General features: G+C 38.6%; 1 protein-coding gene across 3 annotated transcripts in view; it reads left to right on the forward strand.

Moving 5' to 3' along the window:
• Positions 1-7,610: 7,610 nt before the first annotated feature.
• The window catches only part of LOC134223975 (prominin-1), a 32,848-nt gene continuing 20,993 nt past the window's right edge, over positions 7,611-19,465 (forward strand). For all 3 annotated transcript variants that reach the window (XM_062703192.1, XM_062703193.1, XM_062703194.1), the window contains exon 1: positions 7,611-7,771. The gene's annotated coding sequence lies outside the window, so the exon portion shown is untranslated. The remainder of the gene's footprint in view (positions 7,772-19,465) is intronic.

The following is a 19,465-nucleotide window of genomic DNA, read 5'->3' on the forward strand; positions in this document are numbered from 1 at the left end:
TATATTGAATTGTGATGGTTATTGAGGAACCCCATATTTAGCAGTTTTAAGGTACGCACTTTTATTTTCAATCCGTAATGTTATTTTTCTTTAATTCTTTGTCTTTATATTTCTTTGTTTAGTATTTTCTTCATTGGACTGTACAGTCTTAATGAAGTCTGATGGAGATAAGCCATGTAGCTAACTCAATATGGCATAAAAACTCCACATTTTTTCAACATCATCACAAGACAAAAACTAAAAACAATACAAAACATTAGGCGTACGGAATACAAACATTCACTTATCATAATAAAATATTCATCCTAAGAAGTCCATGTAGGTTCATCTGATTCATTACAGTTCTCATCTCGTCCCGTCATTGATGAAGTCCGTGGCAATTGAGAAAAAAAAACAAAGGTAGAAAAATTCTCCAATATGGAGGTGTATGGACATTCACTCAACTCACCTTCTGGTCCATTTCGACTGACTTGAAGTCTATGTTTGAAGGTTGCAGCAGATGTGTTGAAATCGGAAAGCTCGTAAAATTCGTTGAAGCTCCTTGACATAAACCCAATTGGGTCATGTAATCCATATTCGGTGTTCCTGGCATCAAGTCTAAGAAACTCTCGTCGTCGAAGGATCCGTTCCGGAGCATATAGGCCCAGCTGAGACAAGCTGGTCGGCGAATCGATCTCTTCTAACAGTATTTTTGCAACGAATACAGCTTGTGAGCATTACCTTCTTTGCTCAAGGGTTTCGATTCCAAAAAGTCTACAGCGATCCTAATATCGTGACAAATTTGAAGGATCACGCCAGGTAAGCACTATGTGTTACTTAACCGCTACTATGCCGAGATCTGCTGTGGTATTCTGCAGCCAGAATCCACACAGAATCAATTATCTTTATTTTTCCATTATTCATTGTTGTTGCTTGTCCATCTCACCGTGAGTCCGTGTCGTGAATCCAATGACCGTTGCATTGTTCGGTTGCCATTAATCTGGGTACGTTGGAGGCACGGCATACGAAACCAAGGCACTACCCAAGTAACAATTCTGTAAACGTTGGGTTTTATATGAATTTTAATAAGGTTTTATCGTGGGAATAATTAAAGCCCATTGTTTTATGGTGGTCATAAACAATGCTATCGAACAAAGGTTTTATATCCATAAAACTTTTATAAATCATGTTTTAAAACTAAACTTTTGCTAGCTTTGAAGTTTTGATAATAGTTTTATTATTGCTTTCAAATGCGTCATAAAACCAGTTTGGGTCACTGCTTTAAAACAACTCAACGTAACTCGATCTATTCGCCATGTTGAATTTGGAAAGCAGTGTTGCTGTATAACTTATACCTGAATCATGCAATAAGGCGCATAAAAGATTAGCATATTTTACCGACATAATGTGAGTGACATGTGTTTCTGATAAACTTAAGATGCTTCTCATTTACCTGATTAAAAAAATGACTAAAAAGCGACAGGTAAAAATCCCTGGTCCTAAGAATCTCCGGTGTTATCCAATAATGCTAATAGAGGTTTGTCAAAACAATTGATTTCTGCCAATATTAATTATGTTCTATGAGCAGGGTTATTTGGAAATTATTCAACTGTAACTCTTATGTTTTGATATTGATTTGAGAAATGAGACACATACATATGAAATGCTGTTAAATATATGCACTTAATTGGATTGCGGCTTTTCATGAAAAACCGATACGATGCAGAATCATTTTAATTCACGATGATTTCGATTTTACGGTTTCTAAAAAAGGAAGAAAACATGAATGAGTAATATTCCACATATTTGTAGATTCACTAATTTCAGGAAATTACTAGCATTCGTGGATTTCTCATACGGATCCGCAAATCGACCGAGAGCTTTTATTTCCACAGATTTGGCATCGTTGCCCGTACGATGAAAAAGTGCTTCTGGCCTCAGCCACTAGGCTGCATGTTATTGAACCGAAGGCCATCTGTTGTAGGGAAGTGTAATCATGACAAAGTTTTATAGCATGTTTAAAACGGTCATGAAGTAACCAATGAGAATTATTAAGGTTATCACAAAAGCCATTGAGCTATTTATCGCCAGATTTTTGTTTTAATAAAACGGAATGTCGCCATGTTGAAATAATGATCAACGTCATAGCAGTGATTAAAAAAAAATCATCAATTTCGATCAAATAGACTATTTTATAGTGGAATTAAATTATTTCTGAGGTTTTTTGATAGAAGCATGATTACTTTATAACAAACTATTTGAAATTGAAATATTTTGAGAAACTTGGAAAATTATTTTATTTCCTGTTTTCATGTGATTATTCGATAATTTCGAAGCGCGTTGATTTTAAGCTTCTACAAACTCAATATTTACGATAAATTTGGTTGCGCATGTCATTCTGTTGTATGAACTACTTAAATAATGCTACATTTTCAACATCAAATCAGAAACATTATTTTCCACACATCAGATTTACATAGGGGACATTGTTATCTATTGAAAATAAAAACAAAGGCAATCGAATGACAATAAATAAAATCCATAATATGAAATTGAAACAGTTTTATTGTTACTCTTATGATGGTCACGACAACCTCTTATAGAGTATCAACAAATCCAATACAATGTTTTATTGTAGTTTTATCACTACTCTTAATACGGTTTTAATAACTTCTTCTAGGTTGGTCCATTAGGCCGGAAGGCTATCTTAATGATGTCATGAAAAGGTTTTGGTGGAGTTATAAGTTTTATTAGCAACTGGTCATGAAAACCTCTTATAGAGCATGATAAATCTTAAAATGTCACTTGGGTATCGACACGGGGTCCGCGACGCTAGGCATAAGTACGTTAGGTATAATGGACGTTTGGCATAACGGACGATAGGCATAATGTACATTAGGCATAATGGACGTTTGGCATAATTCTGCCTTCTTTATGTCATAGGCTATTCTTTGGGTCATTTTATGCCTAACGTCCATTATGCCAAACGTACATTATGCCTATCGTCCGTTATGCCTTACGTCCATTATGCCTAACGTATTTATGCCTAACGTCTTTATGCCTAACGTACTTATGCCTAACGGGGTATACCCATCGACACGTATGTAAATAAATTTTCACTGTAAACTGTTGACGTCACTGCTATCGTTGCTCGGGACGAAGCAAGCCAACGCTCTACGATTCAGATTGGCCTTCTTTTGCACTCGTTCATCCTGGAGAGCAATCACGTTACTTTTGAACTGTCATTTTATTTTACGAGCCTACCTTGATTCTGTATACCGTGCGTTGGAGGAATGCCTCCGAGAAGAACAATTTGTCAGTCGTCATCAGACAGTCGTAACGGTAAGGGCGCTCTCCAACACGCCACCGCATAGGCATCCGGCAACTGACGAGGATTTGTTGGAGGGGTTGGGAATCGAACCCATGACTATTCGCTTGTAAGGCGAACGTGTAGCCAACTATGCTACAGGACCCCTTAATCCGTAATGTTAATGTGATATTCAAAACTGGATAAAAGGATTTTTGTCCTATTGCTAAATTTCATTATGTGTTTGCTTTGGCATCTCATAATGTAGGCCAAGTTTCTTTTCTTCTTCGTCTTCTCAACTTGGTGTTATTTAAGCATATCACAGTTATTTATTTGATAGCTTTTATATGCCTGCCATTGTATGAATATGTATGTTGCGTGGCAAGCACAATGGATAGAATAAATAAGATCAATCATTAGTGTTGGTAACTCGCTTGCGATTCTGCAGGAAGAGCATCGTACTCAAGTTTTTCTCGCAGAATCGCATCATTTCGCTCATTCGCCGAAAAATGATTTCTATCCAAAAACCGTTAATACCAAATCGAAGCGTATTTTATGTTTACACACAGGATGGAGAGCTTATTCTCGTCATGGTTGGCACTGCTTGTTCTTCAAATCGAACGACAGCCCAACTACTGATCCCAACCAAGTTGTTTGTAACATATTGTTTAGAGCAATGATGCTCAGTGTTTTGGGCGATTTTATCCTTAATTTGCTTCTCACACAATGAAAATTAGCTTACAAGATAGTACTTGAACGAAAGCTTTTAAATATATCTATCAGCTGAGGGTATCAAATGGATGTTGGTTTGAAAATCACCAAGTACGGAATGGTTAAAACAAAAATTTACATTGTAATCTTACTTTGATCAAGTTGTTCCAGTCTACTGCTTCTACTCGGCTTCTGGTGACAACGACGATGGAGCTTGTTGTTTGAGATCCAGTAGTGAGCACTGGCGGAGACAGAGGTGGGGCACCACACGATGCAATCACACAATTGCTCTCATAGGCTATTGTTCTTGCGCCAAGTGGTTTTTATTTATTTATTATCAGACTAAGGCCGGAGTGGCCTGTGCTGCACATAAAAGTCTTCTCCATTCAGCTCGGTCCATGGCTGCACTTCGCCAACCACGCAGTCTGCGGAGGGTCCGCAAATCGTCCTCCACCTGATCGATCCACCTTGCCCGCTGTGCACCTCGCCTTCTTATTCCCGTCGGATCGTTGTCGAGAACCATTTTCACCGGATTACTGTCCGACATTCTGGCTACGTGCCCGGCCCACCGCAGTCTTCCGATTTTCGCGGTGTGAACGATGGATGGTTCTCCCAACAGCTGATGCAACTCGTGGTTCATTCGCCTCCTCCACGTACCGTCCGCCATCTGCACCCCACCATAGATGGTACGCAACACTTTCCTTTCAAAAACTCCCAGTGCGCGTTGGTCCTCCACGAGCATCGTCCAGGTCTCGTGTCCGTAGAGAACTACCGGTCTTATAAGCGTTTTGTAGATAGTCAGTTTGGTACGGCGGCAAACTCTATTCGATCGAAGCGTCTTGCGGAGTCCAAAGTACGTACGATTTCCAGCCACTATGCGCCTCCGAATTTCTCTGCTGGTATCGTTATCGGCGGTCACCAGTGAGCCCAAGTACACGAATTCTTCAACCACCTCGATTTCGTCACCACCGATAGAAACTCGTGGTGGGTGGCTTACATTGACCTCTCTTGAGCCTCTTCCTATCATGTACTTCGTCTTCGACGTGTTGATGACTAGTCCAATCCGTTTAGCTTCGCTTTTCAGTCTGATGTAGGTTTCCTCCATCCTCTCAAAATTATGTGCCATAATATCAATGTCGTCGGTGAAACCAAATAACTGAACGGACTTCGTGAAAATCGTACCACTCGTGTCAATCCCTGCCCTCCGTATTACTCCCTCCAAAGCGATGTTAGATAGAGAGAATGCCCCTAAAACTCGAACTACGCACATTGCCCGGTCCATCGTCGCCTTGATCAACCGTATCAGTTTATCCGGAAATCCGTTTTTCGTGCTTTAGCTGCCATAGCTGGTCCCGATCGATTGTATCATATGCGGCTTTGAAGTCGATAAAAAGATGATGTGTGGGCACGTTGTATTCGCGGCATTTCTGCAATACCTGACGTATGGCGAACACCTGGTCTGTGGTAGAGCGTTCACCCATAAATCCCGCCTGGTACTGCCCCACGAACTCTCTTGCAATTGGTTTTTTTTTTTGTATCTTTATTAAGGAGACTTTCAGCCCAAGGCTGGCTCGTCTCCGGACATTCTTGCAATTGGTGTTAGTCGGCGGCATAAAATTTGGGAGAGTACCTTGTAGGCGGCGTTCAGCAATGTGATTGCGCGGTAGTTGCTACAATCCAGCTTATCGCCCTTTTTGTAGATGGGACACACGACGCCTTCCATCCACTCCTGCGGCAGAACCTCATCCTCTCAAACCTTGGTAATCACCCAGTGCAGCGCTCTAGCCAGTGCTTCACCACCGTGTTTAAACAGCTCTCCTGTTAGTTGGTCAACTCCAGGGGCTTTGTTGTTTTTCAGCCGGCCGATCTCCTCCTGAATTTCCTGGAGATTCGGAGCCGGGCTGCGTGCGTGCTCCTAGGTTCATTACCATACCACCACCGTTGTCTGCCATTTCGCCATTCAGGTGCTCTTCGTAGTGCTGCCGCCACCTTTGGATCACCTCACGCTCGTTCGTAAGAAGGTTCCCGTTTATGTCCTTACACATATCGGGCTGTGGCACGTGGCCCTTACGTGAACGGTTCAACTTCTCATAGAACTTTCGTGCGTTATTAGCGCGGTACAGTTCCTCCGTCTCTTCACGGTCTCGATCTTCCTGTTCGCCCTCGTGCGGTGTTGCAGCAATCTCGCTCATGCTGCATTCTTCTCCTCAACTACCTGCTCACATTCGCCGTCATACCAGTCGTTTCTCTGATCCGGAGCCACCGTGCCTAGTGCAGCGGTTGCGGTGCTTCCAATGGCGGATCGTATATCTCTCCAGCCATCTTCAAGAGATGCTGCGCCTAGCTGCTCTTCCGTTGGAAGTGCCACTTCCAGCTGCTGCGCGTAGTCTGGGCTAGTCTACCGTCTTGCAGCCGCCCAATGTTTAGCCGCGGCGGACGACTCCGACGCGTGTTGATCACCGTCGAGAGTTTTGAGCGCAGACATACTGCAACGAGGTAGTGGTCGGATTCAATATTCGCACTGCGGTAAGTGCGTACGTTCGTGATGTCGGAGAAGAATTTACCGTCGATTAGAACGTGATCGATTTGGATTTCCGTTACTTGATTAGGTGATTTCCATGTGGCCTTGTGAATATTCTTGCGGGGGAAGAAAGTGCTTCGGACTACCATTCCGCGGGAGGCTGCAAAGTTTATGCATCGTTGGCCGTTGTCGTTCGATACGGTATGCAGACTATCCGGTCCGATGACCGGTCTATACATTTCCTCCCTTCCTACCTGAGCGTTCATGTCACCGATGACGATTTTGACGTCCCGCAGTGGGCATCCATCGTATGTCTGCTCCAGCTGCGCATAGAACGCTTCTTTCTCGTCGTCGGATCTCCCTTCGTGTGGGCAGAAACAGATATTCACCCTTATTTTTGTTTACGGACAAACGATACTTTCGAACGAATGCAATTCTTTCGAACTGTTTCTCCATTTGATTTTGCTGGCGTAAAGGTAGCCTCATACCTCGGGAATTTGGTCCGCGGAATTTTCCCCATGCATTTTTGCATATGCGATGTTTTCGGGATTTGGGCACGGAAAATCAAAATCCCGGCCTCATTTAAAAAGCCAGGGTACCAAAATCTGGCGCAAAATTTCCCCGAGGTGTTAGGCAGTCACACCTCGGGAATTTGAACCGCGGATTTTTTCCCCATGCATTTTTACATATGCGATGTTTTCGGGATTTGGACACGGAAAATCAAAATCCCGCTCCTCTGGAAAATACACGGGGACCAAATTCCGGCGGAAAATTCTCCCGAGGTGTAAGGCTAGATTTTTTTATGTACATGTACATAAAAAAATCTTGGTGTAAGGTAGCCCTTAAACAGGAATGCGCTTTAACTTTCGCTCGAAAGCGCGTTCGTACGTAAACAAGAATATGGGTGATTATATATTTGCACAATATTAGCACCGTTAGAGCTAGAAAATAGGGTTCTTTAAAATATCCCTGCCGTAAACGTCAGTTCCAAAGCCCACGACAAGAGGCACGTTAGCCCACCACTAGTAAGGCTTCCTTGTACCGATCCATTGCATTGTAGCTGACAGTCTGTTCGCAGTCAAAGGTGGAAAACTGAGTTCAGTTTTTCGTCGGCTTTTCGCGTGTTTGGTTGTCTGGATTTAGGAGGAACTATTCTGAACTATTCGGTGCAGTGATAAATTGGATTAACCAAACAGTCGGTTGTAGACAGTAACGTGTCAATATCTTCTGTAAAAAAAACTTTGGAATCGGAGGTGCGTTGAATCTGAGTCTTCTGCGTTATTCAAATGATAAATACATGTCGGATTAAGTGATAGAATTGAAGTTAAGTGTTGGATTCGATCCTTGGTCAATAAAAACTGTGACGTGCTTGAAAATCAATACAATAATTGAATTAATGTTCAATTGAACTGATTTGATTTTATACAGTGTAGTGGAGGCGTCGTTCAGTGAACACGTGCTCATGCGATGCATTAGACCATAAGCACGTTGTGACCTCTGATGGGTAGGAGAAAGTTTTATCCGGAAGAAACGATTGGATGGATTCTGGCGAAGAAACAAAGACACTGGAAGTAGCGCGACCATATATGGTCAATCAAGATCTTACAAACGATTTCATGATCTAGTCGCGAATTGGAAAGTTTTGGAAAAATATCATATTACTCGAACTTTATTATCTACGTTTAGTAATAAGTCCGAAAATGCTGGTTTTGTTCACCAATGGAAGCGATGAAGTATGAAATTGCATTGTGGCTCCAGCAATGACTATGGAATATAGAATACAGTGGGAAGAAAGAAGACACCGACCTGAAACCTTTTCTTCATGCCGACCATTCGTGCGATTGTTGATGTCTACTTAACGGCATTACCACGCTTTTTTCTGCTTCGTCACGTGCTAAGAGTGATCGTGTTTCACCTTACGAGTATGTTGTCGTCTGCAGCAGGATTTTAAAGTACGGCGTGGTTCCTGCAGTTATTTTTATGGAATAGGAAAGGATTATTCGGATTACTTTGTAATATTTTGCCGTCGTGATGTGAAAGAAGTGTTGACCTGCAATAACGAAAAGAGAATGCTGCTATTTATCTTCATCATGTTGCCATCATGTTCATCAGTACCAATATATATTAGACGTATAAGCAAACAGGATTTCCGCTTTCAATGTTTACCTCACTTTCTGATCTCATGCATGTTATTTGCAAGAAAGAATAAAAAAAGAATGAATGAGAATCAGCACGAGATATAACTACAACTCCTTCACTTAATTATAACATTATAGACAGACGAGTCGCAGGTATTCATAAGCACATGGCCTGCCAAAAGGAATCTGCAAAGTTACAATCAAGATGTGGAATTAAATGAAACGTTGTTGAAACGCAGAAAATATATTACTAAGAATCAACTAACAAACGACGTTTTTGCCGGAATGTCAGTTTACTTATTTTGCTAAGCAGAGGACTGTGTGGATTTTGTCGAGCTGCAAAAACAAAAACTGAATGTGTATGATAGAAAATGATGAATAATGATCAAATCACTTTTTGACAGTGATTACCGATTGTGATGAAAGAACGAAATGTTTAGTTGCGGGCAAAGGTGTAAGATTGCCAATCCGGATTTAACGAATTCGATTCTCGGTCTTGTCAGGATGTTTTCTGGTGGGAAACATTTTTCCTGCTTGGGCATAGTGCATCCATGCAGCATATATATTTTTTAATTATTGACTTCATAATATCCAGGTCGAATGTAATAAAATATTTTCTCACGAACATTATTATTATTATTTTATTTGTGCTATTTTTTTTGTGTCTTTATTAAGGAGACTTTTAGCCCGATGCTGGCTCATCTCTGTTTATTTGTACTAGTCTACGTCGGTTGACGAAATGAAAAAATAAATAAATAAATTAAATAATTAATAACTGAGGAAATGCCAATAGAATACTAAGTTGAAAAGCAGGCCAAGTTCCAGTTGGAATGTAGAGTCATGAAAAAAGAAGAAGAAAAATCAGAGGGTTATATACAAGATACGACCGCCCGACGTAAACTACGTAAAGCAGATCATAAGATAATAATTAATTTGCTTAGAGCTTAGAGTGATTGATATTTTACTTTTTCCTCCCTATGCTTGAACGATACCATTTGCAGTTTTGGTGAACCTCCTAAATTTTCAACCGAATTGGTTGTAATTTAACTGAGTACGAGCAGTTTGAAGTTTGTATGGAAATCGCCCCGTATGTGAAAGATCGTTTCGTGAGGCGGCTCATTAACTATTTAGGGGGAGATCCCCAGCGCAGGACACCTCCCAATACCGGACACTTCTTAAAACGATACTTGCAGAGCTCCTCCTTCAGCTTATTAAGTACAAAAGGAAGCTATTTAAAAGCTTTTAACGGCATGAGATATCAAATTTTCATGTAAGCTTTGTACAAAATATGAAATTGAATAAAATGGGCAGAACGATGACGCGATCGGTCGAATTATTGTGTTCTGCATTGCGCGGCCGGTAATAAAAATCAGTTCAGTGCGAGATTTCTCCTGTTTCGGATAGCAGAACGATGACGCGATCGGTCGAATTATTGTGTTCTGCATTGCGCGGCCGGTAATAAAAATCAGTTCAGTGCGAGATTTCTCCTGTTTCGGACAGCAGAACGATCGCGCGATCGGCCGAAAAATTGTGTTCTGCATTGCGCGGCCGGTAATAAAAATCAGTTCAGTGCGAGATTTCTCTTGTTTCGGACAGCAGAACGATCGCGCGATCGGCCGAATTATTGTGTTCTGCATTGCGCGGCCGGTAATAAAAATCAGTTCAGTGCGAGATTTCTCTTGTTTCAGACAGTAGAACGATCGCGTGATCTGCCGAAATATAGTGTTCTGCAATGCGCGGAAAAGTTAATCATTTCAGTGCATGATTTCTCGTGTTTCAGATTCTCCAGTAATCAGAGCGATCGGCCGGTCGTCGAAATTAAGTTTTGCTTTGTGCGGAAAGCAAAACGATCGGCTGGTCACCGAAATTTTGTAAATTTTGTGCGAGTGAATAGCAGAACTATCGCGCGATCGGCCAAAATATTGTGTTCTGCATTGCGCGGCAGGTAATAAGAGTAGCCATCGAACAAGTAAGTGCAGTGCGTGTTTCAGCCGTCGGGAAAGAAATAGAATATATATCTTGTGTTCGGTGGCTTATGCGCATGTCAATAGTTTGCTGTAGCCATCGAGCAAGTGAATACAGAGTGCTGCGCTTCAGTGCGGTCGTCCAAAACGCGAATCTCCTCAGTTTTCATATGCAACCGGGCGTGCATGTTTTAACTTTTAACTCGAATTAGTGTTATTTCCCATCCCATAGATCGTATCGCTTACCAAAGTGAATCCAGATAAATTATCCTTTGTAACTAAAACGATATCCTATCCCAAGACAATCGTGGAGATGCAGAGGTATACTCGGTCTCTAGTAGCAACGAGAGTCGGACTAACAATCCTTCCATTCCTATATGACCGTAAGGACGTGGCCGGCGCCGTTATTGACTTTGAATATTTGAGCTCCCAGAAACGTGTACATTGAGAATGGGTAGCTAATCCCAAGCCCCATTCATTGTGTTCTCTGTACAATTTCGCAAGTTCAGTCAATCACGGAGTAGCAACTACGAATTGTGCGGTCATAATGCTCATGCTCATGCTCATGCTCAATATGAAATTGAATAAAAATGTTTAAAATTTTGATGTTTCGTGTTATTTAAGAAGGTTTGAACCAATAATGTTAAAATCAATCTAATGCATTCTGATTGTGTGAAGATGGTCCATATTAGCCATATTTTAAATAATGATGATGATATGTTAGATGTGCCTGTAAATGTGGTGTTCGGACATTGAGATTTTTCATAGCCATTTTTACACCTGTTTTGTTACACTTACTTCAATTCAATTGTTTCTTCTTGCTGAGTAAGCCACAGAAATTAGCAGAAACAAAGAGGACATTGAAAAAGGTGGGAATTTGGTTTAGGATGTAAACAATTTAGCCGAAGAGTCAAATAAGCTCTACTAACAATTTTTAATATTTACAGCTTGAAGCACATGAAAAATATGATTATTCCGAATGATGTCTTTACTCATGTAACAGGAACTTTGTCACATTTGAACAATATTTGAACATTTGATCCAATAGTGTCCGGTACTAGGAGACATTTTTCTAAACCGTGAAATTTTTTTCCAAAATTCATCGTCGACGGTATCTGTAAGACGGTTGTTGTTGCGAGCCGATCGAACTTTCGTAAGCAAAGTTAAAAAGAAAACAAAAATGCTCATTATTGATATATTATTCTTTTACGTGCTCAATTGAATTCCCCACGATTTAGTTTTTCCTTAATAATTTCTCTTGCAAGAAGCAAATTGTTTCGCAACAAAAACGATTTATTCACTCGCTAAATTTCCTATGTTGCCAACGTACTCATATATATTTAGATATTAATGAGCAACATTGCAAAACTTCAAATCGCGCGTCCTAAGTCAAATTACATCCAAATCTGCTAAAAATTAAAGAAGTTCTACTGGTACCACCGTTTAAGCATAGGGGAGCGAAAACGTCAAAAATTGAACCACTCTTATGAGCATTGACGCCACGGTTGTTACTCTGTTTCTGCCAGGCCAGATGTAATTACAAAGAGAACCAACAGATGATATTTAAGAATAATATTACCTTCAATGTGTACAAACGGGTGACCCAGCGCCGGCCGTTGGGGATGTTGGATATATGGGGTCAGGAGACAGCGCGGTTCGTTTTGGTAAACGTTTTGCCGCGTGAAATTTGTAGTTTTTCCGCAAATCATGTTTGATCGCACACCAATTCATTTGTGTTTCGAACAAAATTAGCGTAACTCAATATATGAAAATGGTTGGATATAACCTGATATAACAATGTTTTTTTTTTAAAACCCCAAATTTATTACTCCGCAGTGGTGATGATGCCTTTCCTTTTCCCGTCTGTTGTGTGACTTTTGCAGTGTTATTTTAAGGTTCCCCCAAACACACGCGACGCGACAGTCGCGACGCGGTTCTATCGCTTGGCGACAGCGATTCTGTCGCCGTTGGTATGGAAGCGTAAATAGAACATTGCCTGCAGCGACACAACGATAGAATCGCGGCAACTAGTTGTCGCCGTCGCGGCGATGAAATAGCTTCGGTCTGGGGGAGCCTTTAAAGGGGTGCTGCCTAATAATCAATTTTAATGATCACCAGGGATGCCAGATGATATTTTCAAATGTCTTCACAGTCGTTCAACAATGTCTTCAAATGTCTTCAATATTAAAATTATGAATATCAGCGAGAAATTTCAAAATCCAATATAGGTTTGTAAATTCAATCAAGTCCTTATTTTATTGATGTGGAATAATGTTTATTTTTTTAATGCTTAAATTGTTAGAATTTTAGAGAATATTTTTTAAATATAATTTAAATATTTATATTTAATTTAAAATTTTCATGAGATAGTGTTTCCCTGGATTTTTTATTGAGTCTGGTTAAAATTCCACTGGATTTTTTAACTGAATTTCCACGTGGAATTCTTCCAAATTTATTTATTAAATCCCTGTAGGGATTCAAAATTTACCATGAGATTTTTTGTAGGAACTTCCGGATAAATTTCTGGAGCAACTTCGGGATAAACCCTTCATGAACCTTCTTATTACTTATACTAATTACTTCTTGACGGAGCTTCTAATTACTTCAGCACCTGAAGAAATTTCTCGTAGAATTCCTGTTGGAACATTCAAAGGATTTATTGAAGGAACTTCCGGAGGAATTGCCGGAGGATTATCAGGAGGAATTCTTGGAGCAACCTAAGAAGGAATTCCTGTGGAAACTTCAGGATAAATTCCGGAGGGATTTTCTGGAGAAATTCCTGAAGTATTCTCCTGATGAATTTCTGAAGGATATTCCTTCAAAAATTCCTAAGGAATATCCTTCAGAAATTCATCAAGAAAATCCTTCAGAAATTTCACAGGAATTCCTTCTTGTTTAGACATTTCTAAACAAACTTCCGGAGGAATTCTTGGAAGTAGTTATGAATGAATTCTTAGAGGATCTTCTTAAGATATTGCTGCAGACATTTCCGAATGAAATCCTGTTTACCAGAGAAATTCCATAGTATACTTCCGGAGGTATTCTTGGAGAATCTTTCAGCAACATTGTTGGAGAATCTTCCAGAGGAATTCCTGGAGAAACTTCCGAAGCGATCCCTAAAGGAGCTTCCGTGAAAATTCCTGGGGGAACTTTCGTAAGAATTTCTGGAATAACTTCCGGAGGAATTCCTAAAAGAACTGCTGGAGGAATTCGTGAAGGAACTACCGGAGGAATTCTGGAGGATCTTCCGGCGGAAATCTTGGATATACTTTCGCTGGAATTCTTGGACGATCTTACGGAGGAGCTCTTAGAGGAAATTCCAGAGGAATTCCTAGAGATTTTTTTGGAGAAATCCCTGAAACTTCCGGACAAATTCGTGGAGGAAATTTAGGAGGAATTTCAGAAAGAATAGCAGAACGATTTTTCTCAGAGGAAATACTGGAAGAATGTCCAAAGATATTTCTAGAAGAATTACCAAAGGAATTCAAGGAAGAATTTCACGAAAGTGTGCAACAAGTTTCCTCGGGATTTGTTTTAAGAACATTTTCCTGTAGTAATTTACCATGGAAGTTTTGAGAAATATCTTTTTAACACCAAAACAATTTCAATTTCTTGTCGACATTCATTAGAATTTTCTATGGAAATTAATTAAGACAAATTTCTTGTGGAAATTGAAAGGGATTTTTTGTAGAAGTTCAAATATTGCGCAAATATAAGCCCCAAAATTTTATTCCCACCTTTGGGTTTCCGCGCCGAGCACTCAGCGCCAGCCTCGGCGACAAGGAGATAGTGGTCAAGTTGGTACTCCTGATTTTTTGACAACTGATGTCGATTAGTTGTGTGAGTGCACCGGTGTCAAAAAATAGAGCTTTTGGCTGAAAATTTAGTTGTCAAATGCACATTTTGACAGCAATATAGATGTATGAGTGAATGAAATATGCAAATGCTCTATCGCGGAAGCAGTCGCTGAAGACAAGTGTCAATGGTTTCAGTGACGAAACGAAAAGTTTCAATGCAAAAAGCAATATTTGAAGGATTTCCCTTTATTTCTTCTTTACGGAAATATTTATAAATATCCTCGATGATTTTAACGGAATTTTCAATTCCCTTAAATTTAGACAAGAAATTCCTCATGGGAAATTCTTCTTATTTTACACGAAAAATTCTAATAAATTTTCACTGAAAATTCTTTTAAAAATCCACGGGAAATTCAAAGAGTTTCCCGACGGATATTTAGAGGAATGTGGAATGAAGGAATGGAAATGCCGAAAAGATCAGATGAATTTAGAAAAAAAATCTGGTTCTAGCTCAACGGTTGAATAGATTAAATCTAGTCATAGAAGAATTCTCGCTTAACTTTTCAAAAGGACCTAAGTAACATTTTTTTTCATGAATTAATTTGAACAGCGCAATCAACAGAACAGCATGAAAGCTTTTGATTGCAGTACTCAAATTAATTCATGAAAAATATGTTACTTAGGTCCTTTTGAAAAGTTAAGCGAGAATTCTGTCTATGTTTGCCGCATATTAGATCGGTCATTGCGTTCCGATGTAATGATCGAAATACCTTTTCACACACGTCAAAAACGACGCAGCCGCCAAATTCAATCGAATGCTGTCATCGGGATTTTTTTTTAACCAGCACGCAGCTCAAAGTGCGTATGAGGTCTAAAACGCGTTACATTTATCAACCGGCTAATGTGAATGTATTTTTATGTTTGAGATTCTAAGCCCGAGACAACGACTATTATAGGTTATGTAATATAAATGTTTAATAAATGTTAATTTAAAAAATGTTTAATAAATGTTTACATATAGAGGTCGCAGAATTTATACACTAATAAAAATACACACATTTTTATTGGCAAAAATCTAAAGAATTTTACAAATACATTTTATGTGTGCAATAATAACTAGCCGCTCTAGGAGAATCCACACGAAGGTTATTAGTTAATAAGGATTATGTGTGTTTCCACATACATGCTATGCGAATTCACATAGCTGTTATGTGGGAAATGCTGTAGTAAAAATTTAGTGAAGTAAGTAATAAAATTGTATTTTCTATTCGCTGGCTTATTGAATGTCTTCAAGTATCTTCAAATAAGTATATAAGTCTTCAAATATTTTGAAAAGTCTTCAAAATGTCTTCACGAAATAAATGTCTTCACAGAGATTCAAATGTCTTCAAATTGAAGACATGTCTTCAAATCTGGCATCTCTGATGATCACCTCTTGCTTACATCAACATGTTCAGCATCTGTAGCACTTTTTCATAAACACTACTTTTTTGCTCCGACCGCGGTCATTGCTCTGGTTCTATTGTTGTACTTTTTGTGCGAATCACCGCACAAAAGTAGAGCGCAAGAACCAACGGCACCATACGGCGGTCGTAACGAAAATCTGAAATTTTACTGAGTTGGTAAAGAATTGGAATTTTTAATGTTTTTACGTTGATTATCAATAGTTCCAATGGACTTAAAAAATTGCTGGAGATTGCTTGGAGATTCGATTGATAATAAAATCTCGAAAATCCATTGAAAGATAATGCCCAAGCAACACATTAAATTATAATTAAGTTTCTGTGATTTATTTAGAACAATTTTGATTTCCGGATTCATGGTTTTAGCCCTTCTATATAACTCACTAGCTTTATGTACCCGGCCTTGCTCGGAATTGCCAGTTTGGTTTGCAGTTTTCTTTTAAAATCGGAAAATGATAAAACCAATTGATCAACAGGGTAATTGTGTTTACTTATTCATACTTTATCATTTGATTAAAAGAATGCTTTTGGAAACATTGACTAATTTTGAAGAAGGGATCGTGGGTTTGAAAAGCCTTATTCCGGGCAAACGACTTTTTCTAAGGAAGGAAAAACATCCATCGACGCCATATTCCGGGCAAACGCATATTTTTTAAGAAGGGATCACACCCACCATTGCCTTATTCCGGGCAAATGCCTACTTTTAAAGAAGCAATCACATCCACCATTCAGAAGGAAACACATTAATCATTGCTTTTCACTGGGCATACCATTATTCCGATGAAGGGAAACAATTATCATTGTTTTATACCCAGCAAATGCAAATGCTATGCAAGATTTTTCTGATGCTGTTCTTAATTATCCCAAATGTCCTTCATGACGAATAACCTTAGGCCAAATAGTGTTATGTTAATGGCCTGCTACATTCAGGGATATGTCATTTTCAGGGAAATGTCATATTCTGGAATATGTGTATCGGTAAGAATCATTTTTGGGAAATATCATTTTCGTTAAAGTCATTTTTGGGGAAATGTTATTACCGGGAAAATGTTATTGTCGAGGATTTGCTATTTTTAAGGTATTCGGCCAATTTGTTTTCGGAGCAGATAGAGACAGATAATATGGGTTCCAAATTTGGTGGACATCGATAAATGGGTTCAGAAGTCATGCTGAATTGATCGATAACTAAACAATACCCCTCTTTCACACCCTCCCCTTTTAAAATGTCTTACTCATATACACTAAAACTCTTCCTTAGGACAGACAATATTTGATACAAATTTGGTTCAAATCGGTCATGAGGCTCAAGATTTACATTGAAATGATCGATTGCTAAACAATACCCCTCCCCCCATACTCTCTCTCTTTTGTAAAGAGCATCCCTAACCACCTATCGTCGTCTCCTTAAGATAAAGAATGTGTGTTCCAAATTTGGTTGAAATCGGTCAATGGGTTCAGAAGTTATGCTGGAACATACATACAAACATACATACAAACATAAAAACATTGCGTTTTATATATATAGATATATAACGGAAAAAGCGCAAGAGGTGGAGTCATTATAAAACACAACCAAGTTGCATTTGATATTTTTGTGCAACACAAATATTATTGATATACAGCATATTGCAAAATGAAAATAAAATTAGCCTGTCACTATACTCATCTATTGGAAAGAAGATCGTGTTTCTGTGTCCGACAAGTTTCATGATAATTATTCAAATCAGTAAGCTTTATCTTTATGCTGATATTGATTTGAAATTATAAAATTTTTATGGCGGATTACAATTTTTGGTAAACATGTATATGAAAGTCCTGTATTTCACACGCGCCCACTGGAAAACATTAAATCATAGCATAAAATTTGATTTTTTTTTTCCTGAAATTGTCGCCATATTTTCCTTTAAGTCTTTGTGTCTAGGGTTGCCAAATGTATTTTCGCTTTCTAGTAAAACTATAAATAATTGCATAAATCTCATTTAAGCATAAAAGTTTGAGATAACTCGATGAGGTAAATTGTTCTGAATCAAAAACATTATGAAAATTATTATGTAATGGTGTCTGAATCAATATGGTCGAAACTTAGGTATGGCTCAAGTTATATCTGAGCTCTGGTTAAATTTTCAGCAAAATTGGTTCACACACAACCAAGATCTAGATCTCCAAAGTTGACCATTTTGTATAAAAAAAATGACAAGCGGGTTTTTTATTATGCAGGTCACTGTACACACAAACACACACACACAGACATCACCTCAATCCATCGACCTCAGTCGATTGATATATAACACTATGTGTCGCCGAGTCTTCTATAAAAAGTTTGTTTTTGGAGCGAAGATATAACGTATACTTTGTATGCCAGAAAGGCAAAAAATAAACACTTATATATACCTGGGTGGTGCGGATAGAATTGATTTGGTTGTCAAACTGAAGCCAAAATTTTCTGTTGTTCCGGAGCCAAACATTGAAAATTGTGGTTATGTTCGTTTCAGATCCTATATTGAGAAGTATTGTTATCATTTGGGAAAAAATAAAAATAAACTTGGTTTAAGTTTTGTATTCATTGTAACAAATATTTTCACATTATATTTCGAGTTGAAAATTAGTAGGAATGCAATTAAAAAGCACTCGTTACGAAATTTCACGAGATTCAGCAGCTGATTGCAGCAGGAATGTATGTAAATCATCGTAAAGTCATGTAGAGTCTCGCGCATTTGTGCGCCTTCATACAGCATGGAAAGAGAAATTCGAAGAGCGGGAAATATTTGACAGCCAAGTAACTGCAAAATAATTTTGCTTATGGGATTGATTTCAAAATATCCCTCTACTCGCTTGAGAGCAGAAAAGCGGCTCTATCCGCAGCACCCAGATATATACTATATATAATAGCCCTGTTTGTCTGTCCTATGAAATTCGGCGGGGAAATTCTAACAAAAAATAAAATATTTGACACTTCAATTCTTTTTGATTATCGGATGCAGAAAACAAAACCAGTGACAACCGGCCACAGCATTTGATGGAAAAAAAATCATAGACAACAGACGTTGAAAATTTTGATTTTTTAATGCATGAAAAAAAAAAACACTTGCCACGGGCGCTACTGCGTCCACAAATAAACTAGTTATATATAACGATTTATTTTTAAATTGGCATAAAATGGGATTTGGTGGCATGTTCAGTTACATAATAATATTATTTTTATATGTTGAAGTACTGAACTGATGCAATGAGAACGGATGTTATAAAAAATCATCCACAAAAGTATTTTTCTAACAAATTAAAATATTTGTAAATTCATTGTTTTTCTTCTGAAATTGAAATGTTTGACCAAAAAAGTCGAAGGAAAAAGACATTGAAAAAAATCTCCGGTGTTTCGATGTAGAAATTGTCAATATACAGATCGCAAAATAAACTTATTTTTCCGTGGTGCATGAAAGAGCATGTAAATTATTTCAAATATGTTGAAAAAGAAATTTAATTGCAGTTGAAACATTCAATCACACTCGCCAGATCACATTCAGTGTAGGGCTACGGAAGGACCTAATTGACTGAAAATCTTTATGGACTTTATTATTTAGTAACTAA

This window comes from Armigeres subalbatus, chromosome 3 (assembly GCF_024139115.2).
Source record: "Armigeres subalbatus isolate Guangzhou_Male chromosome 3, GZ_Asu_2, whole genome shotgun sequence".
NCBI classification, from domain to species: domain Eukaryota; kingdom Metazoa; phylum Arthropoda; class Insecta; order Diptera; family Culicidae; genus Armigeres; species Armigeres subalbatus.